The sequence below is a fragment of the Scylla paramamosain genome, chromosome 39 (genome assembly GCF_035594125.1).
Source record: "Scylla paramamosain isolate STU-SP2022 chromosome 39, ASM3559412v1, whole genome shotgun sequence".
Lineage (NCBI taxonomy): Eukaryota > Metazoa > Arthropoda > Malacostraca > Decapoda > Portunidae > Scylla > Scylla paramamosain.
Genome location: NC_087189.1, coordinates 11,319,840 through 11,332,854, shown reverse-complemented (window position 1 = coordinate 11,332,854; position 13,015 = coordinate 11,319,840).

Here is a 13,015-nt window from a genome sequence, read left to right as displayed (position 1 = left end):
AACACCTAACTTCATAGAAGCTGTTTTAGCTAGAGATGAGATGTGAAGTTTCCAGTTCAGATTACAAGTAAAGGACAGACCGAGGATGTTCAGTGTAGAAGAGGGAGACAGTTTAGTGTCATTGAAGAAGAGGGGATAGTTGTCTGGAAGGTTGTGTCGAGTTGATAGATGGAGGAATTGAGTTTTTGAGGCATTGAACAATACCAAGTTTGCTCTGCCCCAATCATAAATTTTAGAAAGATCAGAAGTCAGGCGTTCTGTGGCTTACCTGCGTGATATGTTTACCTCCTGAAGGGTTGGACGTCTATGAAAAGACATGGAAAAGTGCAGGGTGGTATCATCAGCGTAGGAGTGGATAGGACAAGAAGTTTGGTTTAGAAGATCATTAATGAATAATAAGAAGAGAGTGGGTGACAGGACAAAACCCTGAGGAACACCACTGTTAATAGATTTAGGAGAAGAACAGTGACCGTCTACCACAGCAGCAATAGAACGGTCAGAAAGGAAACTTGAGATGAAGTTACAGAGAGAAGGATAGAAACCGTAGGAGAGTAGTTTGGAAATCAAAACTTTGTGCCAGACTCTATCAAAAGCTTTTGATATGTCCAAGGCAACAGCAAAAGTTTCACCAAAATCTCTAAAAGAGGATGACCAAGACTCAGTAAGGAAAGCCAGAAGATTACCAGTAGAGCGGTCTTGACGGAATCCATACTGGCGATCAGATAGAAGGTTGTGAAGTGATAGATGTTTAAGAATCATCCTGTTGAGGGTAGATTCAAAAACTTTAGATAGGCAGGAAATTTAAGCAATAGGACGGTAGTTTGAGGGATTAGAACGGTCACCCTCTTTAGGAACAGGTTGAATGTAGGCAAACTTCCAGCAAGAAGGAAAGGTAGATGTTGACAGACAGAGCTGAAAGAGTTTGACTAGGCAAGGTGCAAGCACGGAGGCACAGTTTCGGAGAACAATAGGAGGGACCTCATCAGGTCCATAAGCCTTCCGAGGGTTTAGGCCAGCGAGGGCACTGAAAACATCATTGCGAAGAATTTCAATAGGTGGCATGAAGTAGTTAGAGGGTGGAGGAGAGGGAGGAACAAGCCCAGAGTCATCCAAGGTAGAGTTTTTAGCAAAAGTTTGAGCAAAACCTTTATATATATATATATATATATATATATATATATATATATATATATATATATATATATACATATATATATACATATATATATATATATATATATATATATATATATATATATATATATATATATATATATATATATATATATATATGTATATATATATATATATATATATATATATATATATATATATATATATATATATATATATATATATATATATATATATATATATATATATATATATATATATATATATATATATATATATATATATATATATATATATATATATATATATATATATATATATATATATATATATATATATATATATATATATATATATATATATATATATATATATATATATATATATATATATATATATATATATATATATATATATATATATATATATATATATATATACTGAAGAAAAATTTTTGGTAAAGTTTTGTATTTCCATATATGGTGATTTCCGTGTTTTTTTTTTTCCGTTTTAGTGCAAAAACACGCTGAAAAAAATAACTCTCTGGAAATCTCGTTTCCTTTTCCCATATATGGTCCTTAGCAAACATTTTATTGTATGCTGAAAAATGTATGTGAAATACACTCAAAATATACGTTTTTAGTAATGCTTCGTCTCTTCATACAGAGTGCTATTCATGCGTTTTCGCGTTTTCTTACCTAAAGAAATATATAAACAACCATAAAAAACGATTCTCGTAATGTCTTTTCGTTTCCCTATATAAAGTACTTTCCATTTTGGCGTGTTTCTATGTTACAAGTTCAAAAGCACTCAGAATACTTGTTTTTTGGTAATGGTATTATGTTTGTCCATGAACGGTGTTTTGCATGAGTTTTAACGTTTTGGTACGTAATTAGCTTAAAAACACTGAAATCAGGCTTTTTTGGTAATGTTATATTTTCCAATATAGTGTGTTTTCCATGATTTTTAGTTGTTTGGTGAATATTACGCTCATAAAATTTCAAAAGACACGTTTCTGTAAAGCTCTTTTCCTTTTCCCGTATAGGGTAATTTGCATGCATTATGGCATTTTGGTACATACTCGTATCTGAAACGCACTCTTAATGAACGGTTTTGGTAATGTTGCTCTGATCCTTTTTATAGATTGCTATTCATGGGGTTTTGGCATTTTGTAACCTAAGAAGCTCAAAAATCTCTCATAATGCACGTTTCTCACAATTTCTTTCGTTTCCTTATATACAGTACTTTACATGCATTTTTTTTTTCGTTTTTCTACGTAACAATATCAAAAACACTCAAAATGATTTTTGCTAAAGTTATTCTTTTCCTCAATAAAGTGTGTTTTGCATGCATTTTACCGTTTTTGTACGTAAGAGGTTCAAAAACATATAACAGATACCTTTTTCGTTCAGGTGAGAATAGGGGCGAGAGAAAGAAGAAAGTCTTGTGCAGTGAGCCCACAGGAGGGGAGACATACAATTAATAAGAGCAGTTAACACAAAAACAGCGATAGAAGCGTACCTAAGAAGCTCGAAAACGCTCATAATACACGTTTCTAGTAATATATTTTCGTTTCCCCATATAGGTTGCTCTCCATGCATTTTGGCGTTTTTCTATCTGTTTTTTTGGCACATAAAAAGTCTAAAACGGCCATAAACACCCAAAAGACACGTTTCTGGAAATGTCATTTCTTTTCCGCATATAGGTTGCTTTCCATGCATTTTGGTGTTTTGGTAGCTAATAATGTGAAATACACTCAAAATACACGTTCATGTTGATACTTTTTTTTCTCCATATAAAGTGCTCTTCATGCGCTTTAACGTTATAGTATCTAAAAAGTTCAAAAACACTCATAAACACTTCACTGGAAATGTCCTTTTGTTTCCTCATATAATTTATTTTGTTTTGCATGCGTTTTAGCGTTTTAGTAACTAAGATTCTCAAAAAAACAATTATAATAGACGTTGCTCGTAATATCCTTCCTTTTCCCTATATAGGGTACTTCCCATACATTTTGCCGTGTTCTACGTAATAAACTCAACTCAAAATACTGTTTTTTTTTCTGTTTACTGTTATTCTGTTTAGCCATAAAGGGTGTTTTCATGCGTTTTAGTGTTTTGGTACGTAAGACGTTCAAAAATATTCAAAAGACACGTTTTTCGTAAAGTTGTTTTGCATTCCCTTATAAAGTAATTTCCATGCTTTTTAACGTTTTATTGGCTAAGACGCTAAAAAAAAAAAAAAAAACACTGGTAAAAAATTTTGCCGGGGATCTTGTTTCCTTTCCACATTTAAGATGCTTTGTAATTATTTTATCATTTTGGTACCTAACAATGTGAAATACACTAAAAATACATGTTTTTTTTTTTTTCTCAACGTTGCATTGTTTCTCAATATAGAGTGCTATTAATGCCGTTTAGCGTTTCCGAACCTAAGAAGCTCAAAAACACTCATGATACTGGTTTCTCATAATGACTTTTCGTTTCCCCATATAGTGTACTTTGCCTGCATTTTGCCGTTTTTCTATGTGACAAGTTAAAAAACACACAAAACACTTGTTTTTTGGTAATATTACTTTTTTCCACCACAAAGAGTACTTTGTGTGCTTTTTCTCGTTTTTGGTACGCAAAAGAAAATCACTTTGTTATGTTGTTTTCTATTCCTCTCTATGGTGATTTCCATATTTTTATGTATTTTTATTTATTTATTTACTTATTTATTTATTTATTTATTTATTCATTTATTTATTTATTTTGCGTCTTGGTGCCAAACACGCTCATACTGAAAACACGTTTGTGGAAATGTCGTTTATTTTACCCATATATGTTTTTTTTTCTTTCATGCATTTTGGCGTTTTAGTACTTAATGTTAAATACATTCAAAATACACGTTCATGGTAATGTTATTTTCTCCATATAGAGTGCTGTTCATGCGTTTTTTTTAGCGTTTTGGTACCTACTAAGCTCAAAACACTTATAAAACACGTTTCTCGTAATGTTTTTTTTTTTTTGTTTCTTTTAGTGTACTTTGCCTGCATTTTTCCTTTTTCTACGTAACAGGTAAAAAAAAACTGAAAAATACTTTCTTTTTTTTGGTAATGTTTCACTATCAAAGGTGTTTTGCATGCCTTTTAGCGTTCTGGTAAGTAAGACGAAAACTCTCAAAAGACACGTTTTTTGTAATGTTTTGTATTCCAACATAGGTTGATTTCCATGCTTTTTAGCGTTTTGATGTTTAGCACGCTAAAAAACACCCAAAGGACATGTTTCTGGTAATGTCGCTTCGTTTTCCCTATGTAAAAGATTTTGCATGCATTTTGCCGTTTTGTTACCTGACAATGTGAAAAACACTCAAAATACTCGTTTTTCGTAATGTTCTGTGTCTCTATATCAAGTAAATACCTCAAAACTGTAAAAAAGACGTTTTTGGTAATGTTGTTTTGTTTTCCCATATATGGTGTTTCCATGCTTTTTCAGCATTTTGTTGCTTAATATGATTATAAACATTTTTTGAGCCTAATAATGTGAAATACACAAAAAAATATTCGTTGTTGGTAATGTTATTCTTTTTCTTAATGCGTTTTATCGGTTTGGTACCTAAGAAGGTCAAAAACACCCATTATACACGTCTCTCGTAATGTCCTTTTGTTTCCCCATATACTTTGCATTTTCATGCAGTTTGGAGTTTTATTACGTAACAAGCTCAAAAACACTTAAAATAAATGTTTTTGTAATATTATTCTGTTTCTCAATAAAAGGTATTTTAGCTTTTTGGTACGTAAGAATTTGGAAAGCACTCAAAAGACATGTTTCTGGACATTTAGTTTCCTTTCCACATCTATAGTGCTTCTCATGGATTTTGGCGTTTTCGTACCTAACAATCTGAAGTACACTGAAAATACTTCTATTTGTTAATGTTATTCTGTTTTTCCATGTAGATTTCTATTTAAGCGATTTAGCGTTTTGGTACCGTAGATTATATATATAAAAAAAGTCGTAATACGCATTTCTTGTTTTATTACTTTTTTTTTTCGTTTTCCCATATCAGATGCTTTGTATGGATTTTTGCGTTTTCTGTGTATTAAGCTCAAAAACTATTAAAATACTTGTTTTTGGTAGTGTTTTATTTTTTTTCTGTCTGGGTGTTTTACATGTTTTAAGCGTATCAGTACGTAAGAAGCTGATAAAGACTTAAAAACAAGTTTTTGGTAATGTTTTTTATTCCCATATAGAGTGCTTTCCATTCTTTTTTTTACCGTTTTTCTGCCTAACATGTACAAAAACACTCATAAGATAGGCATAATGTAATGTCGTTTCGTTTCCCCGGGGGCTTTGCATTGATCTTGGGGTTTTGGTACCTAACAATGTAAAATATATGAAAAATATCATGTTTTTCCATATAGAGTGGTATTAACGCATTTTCGCGTTTTGGTATCTAAAAAGATTAAAAACACTTATGATAAACGTTTCTCCTAATGTCTTCTCGTGTCTCCATATAGGGTGCTAGCCATTCATTTTGCCGTTTTCCTACGTAAGAAGCTCAAAAACACTCAAAATGCTTATTTTTTGGTGATGTTATTCTCTTATTACATTAATGGTGATTTGCATGCGTTTTAACGTTCTGGTTGATATGCAGTTAAAAACTCAGAAAACAGACGTTTTTGTTAAAGATGTGTATTACCCTATAAGGTGATTTCAATGCTTTTTAGCATTTTGGTGCCTAACACGGTGAAAAAACACGAAAGGACACGTTTCTGGTAATGTTTTGTTTTCTTATGTAAGGGCTTTGCATTCATTCTTGCGTTTTGGTACCTAACATTGTGAAAAATACTCAAAATACACGTTTTTATTAATGTTGTTGTTTCTCGATATAGTGAGCTATTCATGCGTTTTGGTGTTTGGTTCCTAACAAACCTAAAATCACTCATAATACACCTTTCTTGTAAAGTCTTTTTGTTTCCCTGTTTTTTCTTTCCCCAAATAGGGTGTTTTGCGTGTATTTTCGTGTTTTGCTATCTATTAAAAAAAAATCAAAATACATGTTTTTGGTAATGTTCCTCTCCTCCATACAGAGTGCTATTCATGCGTTTTAGTATTTTCGTACCTATGAAGCTCAAAAATACCTATGATAAATGTTTCTCTTAATGTTTTTTCGTTTCCACATATAGTGTACTTTTCATGCATTTTAGCGTTTTTCTATGTAACAAGCTAAAGAACGCCACTTTTTTTTTTTTTCCATAAAGGGTGTTTTGCATGCGTTTTGTTATTTTGGTTCGCAAGTAGCTCAAAACACTGAAATATGACTTTTTGGTAATGTTGTTTTGTTTTACCATATAGAGTGATTTACATACTTTTTAGCGTTTTATTGAGTAGCACACTCTCAAACACTCAAATAACACGTTTCTGTCAATCTCGTTTACTTTCCCCATAAAGGTTGCTTTGCAGGCATTATGACGTTTTGGTACCTAACTATGTGAAATACACGCAAAATACACGTTTTTGGTGATGATGTACACCTTCTCAATATATATGTGCGTTACAGGCGCTTTTTTTTTCTTTTTTTTGTACCTAAGAAGTAAAAAAAAAGAAGAAAAAAAACACCCATAATATACGTAAAAATATGTGCCAACGTTTCCTCATATAGGGTAATTTGTAGGCATTTTAGCGTTTTTGTACGTAATAAGCTCAATCACACTAAAAATACTAATTTTCTCCGTACACGGTGTTTATATGCGCTTTATCTTTTTGGTATGTAAGAAGCTCAAAACACTAAAAGACATTTTTTCTTAATGTTTTTTTTTTTTCCTATTCCCGTAAGAAGTGATATGAATGTTTTTTGTTTAGCGTTTTGGTACGTACCTCTAAAAAAAAATAAATAAATAAATAAAGAAAAGAAACGGTTTTGGTAAAGTTTTGTGTTCATGCTTTTAGGCGTTTTGTTGCCTAACACGCTCATAATCTCTCAAAAGACATGTTTTTGGAAATGTAGTTTCTTTTTCCCCATATAGGATACGTTCCATCCTTTTTGGCGTTATGGTACGTAATAATCTAAAATACAGTCAAAATACACAGTTTTGTTAATGTTCTCTTTCACCATGTAGAATGCTTTTCATGCGTTTTATCGTTTTGGTACCTAAGAAAATCAAAAGCACTCATAATACACGTAATTTCCTTTCATTTGCATGAATAGTGTACTTTGCATGTATTTAGGCGTTTTTTTGTACGTAAGAAGTTTAAAAACACTTAAAATACTTGTGTTTTGGTAATATTATTGTTTTTTGCTTCCCAAAAAAGGTGTTTTGCATTCGTTTTAGTTTTGTGGTACGTAAGTAACTCAAAAACACTTAAAACATTTTTTTTGGTAATGTTGTTTTCTATTCCCATATAGAGTGCTTTCCATTCTTTTTAGCTTTTTTGTACCTAAAATGCATAAAAACACCCAAAAGATACGTTTCTTGTAATATCGTTTCGTTTCTCCATATAAGGAGCTTTGCATCTTTGCATGTGTTTTAGGGTTTTCGTACCTAATGATGTAAAAAGACTCAAAATACACAATTTCTGTAATTTTTTTTCTCGTTCCTCTATATAGAATGGTATTGACGCATTTTCGTGTTTTGGTACCTAAGAATCTTAGAATTATTCATAATACTCGTTTCTTGTAATGTCTTATCGTTTCACCATATAAGATACTTTGTATGTATATGCATTATTTTTGTTATTATTATTATTCTGTTTTTCTATAAGGGGGTATTTTGCATTCATTTTATCATTTATCATTTATGATACGTCAGTATCAAAATGAAAAGAAACGTTTCTGGTAACGCCGTTTCGTTTCCCCATACAGTATGCTTTGCATGTATTTTGGCGTTTTGGTACTTAACAATGTCAAAACATTCTTAATACAAGTATTTGGTAATGTTGTTCTGTTCTTTATATAGAGTGGTACTCATGCGTTTTAGCGTTTTGGTACGTAAGAAGCTTAAAAACTTTAGTGTCTTTATGTTTCCCCATATAGGGCACTTTCCAAGCATTTTATCGTTTTTTTACGTAACAAGCAGAAATATACTCAAAATACTTATTTTTAGTAATGTTATTGTATCTCCATGAAGTGTGTTTCGCATGCGGTTTTGTGTTTTGGTACGTAACTAACTCAAAAGTATTGAAAAGAAAACTTTTTTGCTAATGTTTTTTTTTTCTTCTCATACAGGGTGCTTTCCATGCATTTTTTTTTTTGCGTTTTAGTGCAGAACACGTTGAAAAAACACTCAAAATACATGTTTCTGGGGTGTTTTGCATGCATTTTGGCGTTTAGGTAACTAGCAATGTGAAATACAAAAAAAAAAAAAAGAAAATACACGATTTTGCTAATGTTGTTCTGTTTCTCCATATAGACTGCTATTCATGTGTTTTAGCGATTTGTTACATAAGCTGAAAAGAAAAAAAAAAAAAAACTCATAATACACGTCTCTTGTAATGTCCTTTCGTTTCTCCACGTAGAGTATTCTGCATGCTTTTTTTCTGATTTTCGTATGTAACAAGCTCAAAACACTCACAATTCTTGTTTTTTTTTTTATAATATTATTTTGTTTCTTTATAGAGGGTGTTTTGCACCAGTTTTAGCGTTTGGTACGATAAAAGTTCAAAAACACTCAATAGACATTTTTTTTTTAATGTTGTTTTCTATTCCTCAAAATACTCACTCACACTCACACACTCAAACAATCAAAATACACGTTTTTTTTTGGTAAAGTTATACTATTTCTCCTTTTTTTTTTCCATGGGTTTCAGCATTTTGGTAGGTAAGGAGCTCAAAAACACTGAAAATATACGTTTTTGGTCAAATTGTTTTGTTTTCTCATATAGGAAAAATTCTATTCTTTTTTTTTTCGTGTATATCAAGCTCATAACACGTTTCTGGAAATCACGTTTCCTTTCCAAATGTAAGGTGTTTTAAAAGCATTTTGTTGTTTTTCTATATAACAATGTGAAATAAACTTAAAATACACGTTTTTGGTAATATTATGTTTTTTTTTGTCATACATAGTGCTATTCATGCGTTTTTACGTCTTGGTACCTAAGAAGCTCAAAAAACTCATAATGCACGTTTCTCCCAGTATCCTTTCGTTCCCCCATACAATGTACTATCCATGCATTTTGGTGTCTTTGTAGGTAAGAAGCTGAAAAACACAAAACACTTGTTTTTGCTTATGCTATTTTGTTTCTCCATCAAGGGATTTTCAATTGCTGTTCAGCTTATTCGTACTTAAGAACCTAAAAAAAAAAAATAAATAAAATATATATTTCTCGTAATGCTTTTTTTTTTTTTTTCTTTTCATCTATTTTCGTATCGGCTGATTTCCATGCTTCTTAGCTTTTTGGTACCTAACACGCTCGTAAACTCTGAAAAGACCCTATTCTGGAAATGTCATTTCTTTTCCCCATATAGGATATATTACATGCATTTTTGCTTTTTGGTACCTATCAGTGTGAAACACTCAAAATTCACGTTTTTTTTTCTTTTTCGCCATATAGAGTACTGTTTATTCGTTTTTACCTGTTTGGTACCTAAGAAGCTCAAAAACACTCATTATCCACGTCTCTCGTTATCTTGTTTCTTTTCGCTTTATAGGGTACTTTGTATCATTTTTGTGTTTTTGAATGTAAGAAGCTCAAAAACACTCAAAATACTTGCTTTTTGATAATATATATATATATATATATATATATATATATATATATATATATATATATATATATATATATATATATATATATTTCTTTTTATTTATTTATTTTTTTCCCATAAATGTTGTTTTCCATGCGTTTTAAATGTTTTGGTATAGAAGTAACAAAAAATAAATAAATAAATAAAAGGATCGTTTTTGGTAACGTTGTATTGTTTCCTCAAATAGTGTGCATTGCATGCTATTTAGCATTTTGATCCCTAACATGCTCATAAACACTCGGAAGACGTTTCTGGAAATGTTTTATTTATTTATTTATCTATTTCCATATAGGATGGTGTTTGTATGCATTTTGGCGTTTTCTACGGAAGAATATGAAACTCACTGAAAATACAGGTTTATGGTAATGTCATTAAGTTTCTCTATGTAGAGTGCTATTCATGTATTTTATTGTTTTCTTACCTAAAAACATTAAAAATATGTCTAATACATGTCTTTCGAGTTAATACATGTCTCTCGTAATTTATTTTCGTTTCCTTATTATGGATACTTTGCATGCTTTTTTTTTTTTTTCGTTTTCTACTTATCAAGCTCAAAAGCTGTAAAAAATCCTATTTTTTCAAAGTTATTTTGTTTCCCCATAAAGAGTATTTTGCAGGCTTTTTAGCGTTTTGGTATGTTAGTTTGGTATGTTTTGGTATGTTAGCACTCAAAACACTCTATGTGAGGAAAATAAGTTAAATTTCCAAAAACGTGTTTTTTGAGTGTTTATATGCGTGCTAGGCAACAAAACGCTGAAAAATATGAAAAAAAACTATATAGAAAACAAAACATTACTAAAAACGTCTCTTTTCAGTGTTTTAAACTACTTTCGTAGGAAGACCCTAAAACGCATGCAAAACACCCTTTATGGAGAGCCAGAATAAGATTATTAGAAACAAATATTTTGAGTTTTTTCAGCTTGTTAAGTAGCAAAATGGCAAAATGCATGTATGGGGAAACGAAAAGGCATTACGAGAAACGTATATTATTAGTGTGTTTGAGCATTTTAGGTACTAAAACTCTAAAACGCATGAATAGCATATCATATGAAGAAACAGAATAACATTACCAAAAACGTGTATTTTCAATGTATTTCACATTAAGAACCATGAGGCCAAAATGCACAAAAAACACCCTTTATGGGGAAAGGAAACGATATTTCCAGTAACATGTCTTTTGAGAATTTATGAGCGTGTTAGGCACCGTAACGCTAAAAAGCATAGAAAACACCCTATAGAAAAAAAAAAAAGACGTGTCTTATGTCTTTTTCTTCTTTTTTAGCTACATACATATTAAAACACTAAAACGCATGCAAAACACCCATTATGGAGAAACAATAGTCTCACCAAAAAAAAAAAAAAAATAATAATAATAATATTATTATTATTTTGAGTGTTTTTGAGATTGTTACGAAGAAAAACCTATATGGTAAAACGAGAAAAAAAAACATCACGAGAAACGTGTTTTAGTAGAAAAGCACGATAATACAGGCAAAATACCTTATATGAGGATATGAAAAGAAAATGCAGAAAACCCTATATATGGAAGCGAAAATATAAAACAAGAAACGTGCATTATAAATGTTTTTCAGCTTTTTTGGTACAAAAACGCGAAAACGCATGAGTAGCATTCTATATGAAGAAACAGATAAACATTACCAAAAACGTGTATTTTGAGTGTATTTTACATTGTTAGGTACGAAAAACCCATAGTGCATGAAATGCGAAATTTCTTGAGACGTGTCTTTTGAGTGTTTATGAGGGTAGTATGCATCAAAATGCTAAAAAGTATAGAAAGCATCCTATACGGCAAAATAAAATAACATTACCAAAAACATCTCTTTTATGTTTTTTTTATTTACGTACCAAAACGCTGAAACGCATAAAAAAAAAAAAAAAAACGCTACCTTTTGTCCGACCGCCGTTCCCGCGCTTGTCAAACAAGCAACAGGAACTAAGCGGTCGACAAACACCTTTACGGGGACGACAGGGTAGTTGGCTCAGCCAGCAGTACTCATACCTACCGTTCTACGGACGGCACAGGTGATGCGAAACCTACCTGCCGGACTCGCGCCCGACAGGACTCCAGTCGAGGACGTCACCCTCAGACCAAGCGGTTGGCTACCTGCTTTAATAGGCCCGCCGCAGTACGACACATCGTTCCCAGACGTACGCCTTCTGCTAGAGCGCCTCTGGCCCAAGAGACGGACACAGAGGCTCTATGCCCGCCCCTCGGACCAGTTGGGGAATGGTACCGCATCCGCACCGTGTACCCCTTTATCAAAGCCAAGAACACGCTGGGCTTCAGGCAGGAAAAAAGCACTGCCTTCCATTCAGCGGGCCGTCATCCCAGTGCGCTATGAAATATGGACTCACATAAGAAAATACTCCCCAGTAGAAATTCCATATGATAAAAGTACTCCCGCAGTCATTATTCTATATAATATATGGACATCCCAGTACATATATCATATGGAATATTGACTGGTCCCCGTGGAATAAATACTCCCACACAATTTAAAGTCATTAAAACAAAATTACCTTAAATTGTATATTTGTCCCTCTGCAGATGATCATTAACATCCAATTATATCTACGATCTAAATCTACATAATTCCTTTGACATAATCAAAATGGTTACTGTTGGTATGTTGCAGGTAAATAACACGTTTATCACAAAGGTCCGAATCGCTGAGACTACATGACTTTTCCAAGACATTTCCTCCAAACAGGGCCCAATCTCCTCTCTGCAGCCACAGCATTATGTCTGTTTGAAGTAGTGAAGTCGCTGCAAATAGCTCAGCATCTGTTGCCCATTCACTGGTCGTTGTCAACTTGCCCAGATGTTCTTCAAGGTGTTGCACATGGCTTTTTAACTCTTCAGTTTTTGTCGTCATATGGTTAACAAGAGCCTTCCTAATTGTGATGTGCAATGACTGCGCCCCAGTAATACCAAACAAGATGGCCCTATAAAAAAAAAAAAAAAACATGAATGAGATTGGTTTTAAAGTTTCATTAAGACTGGTTAAGACTATTCATTCTCTCATTGACACAAATTGTACTTTAAATGAGATTGTGTAGTATACGTACCGAAAGAAACAATTGCTATCACCATTCATCCTCTCAAGTGTTGCTGGCTTGGTGAGTAAACATCCTC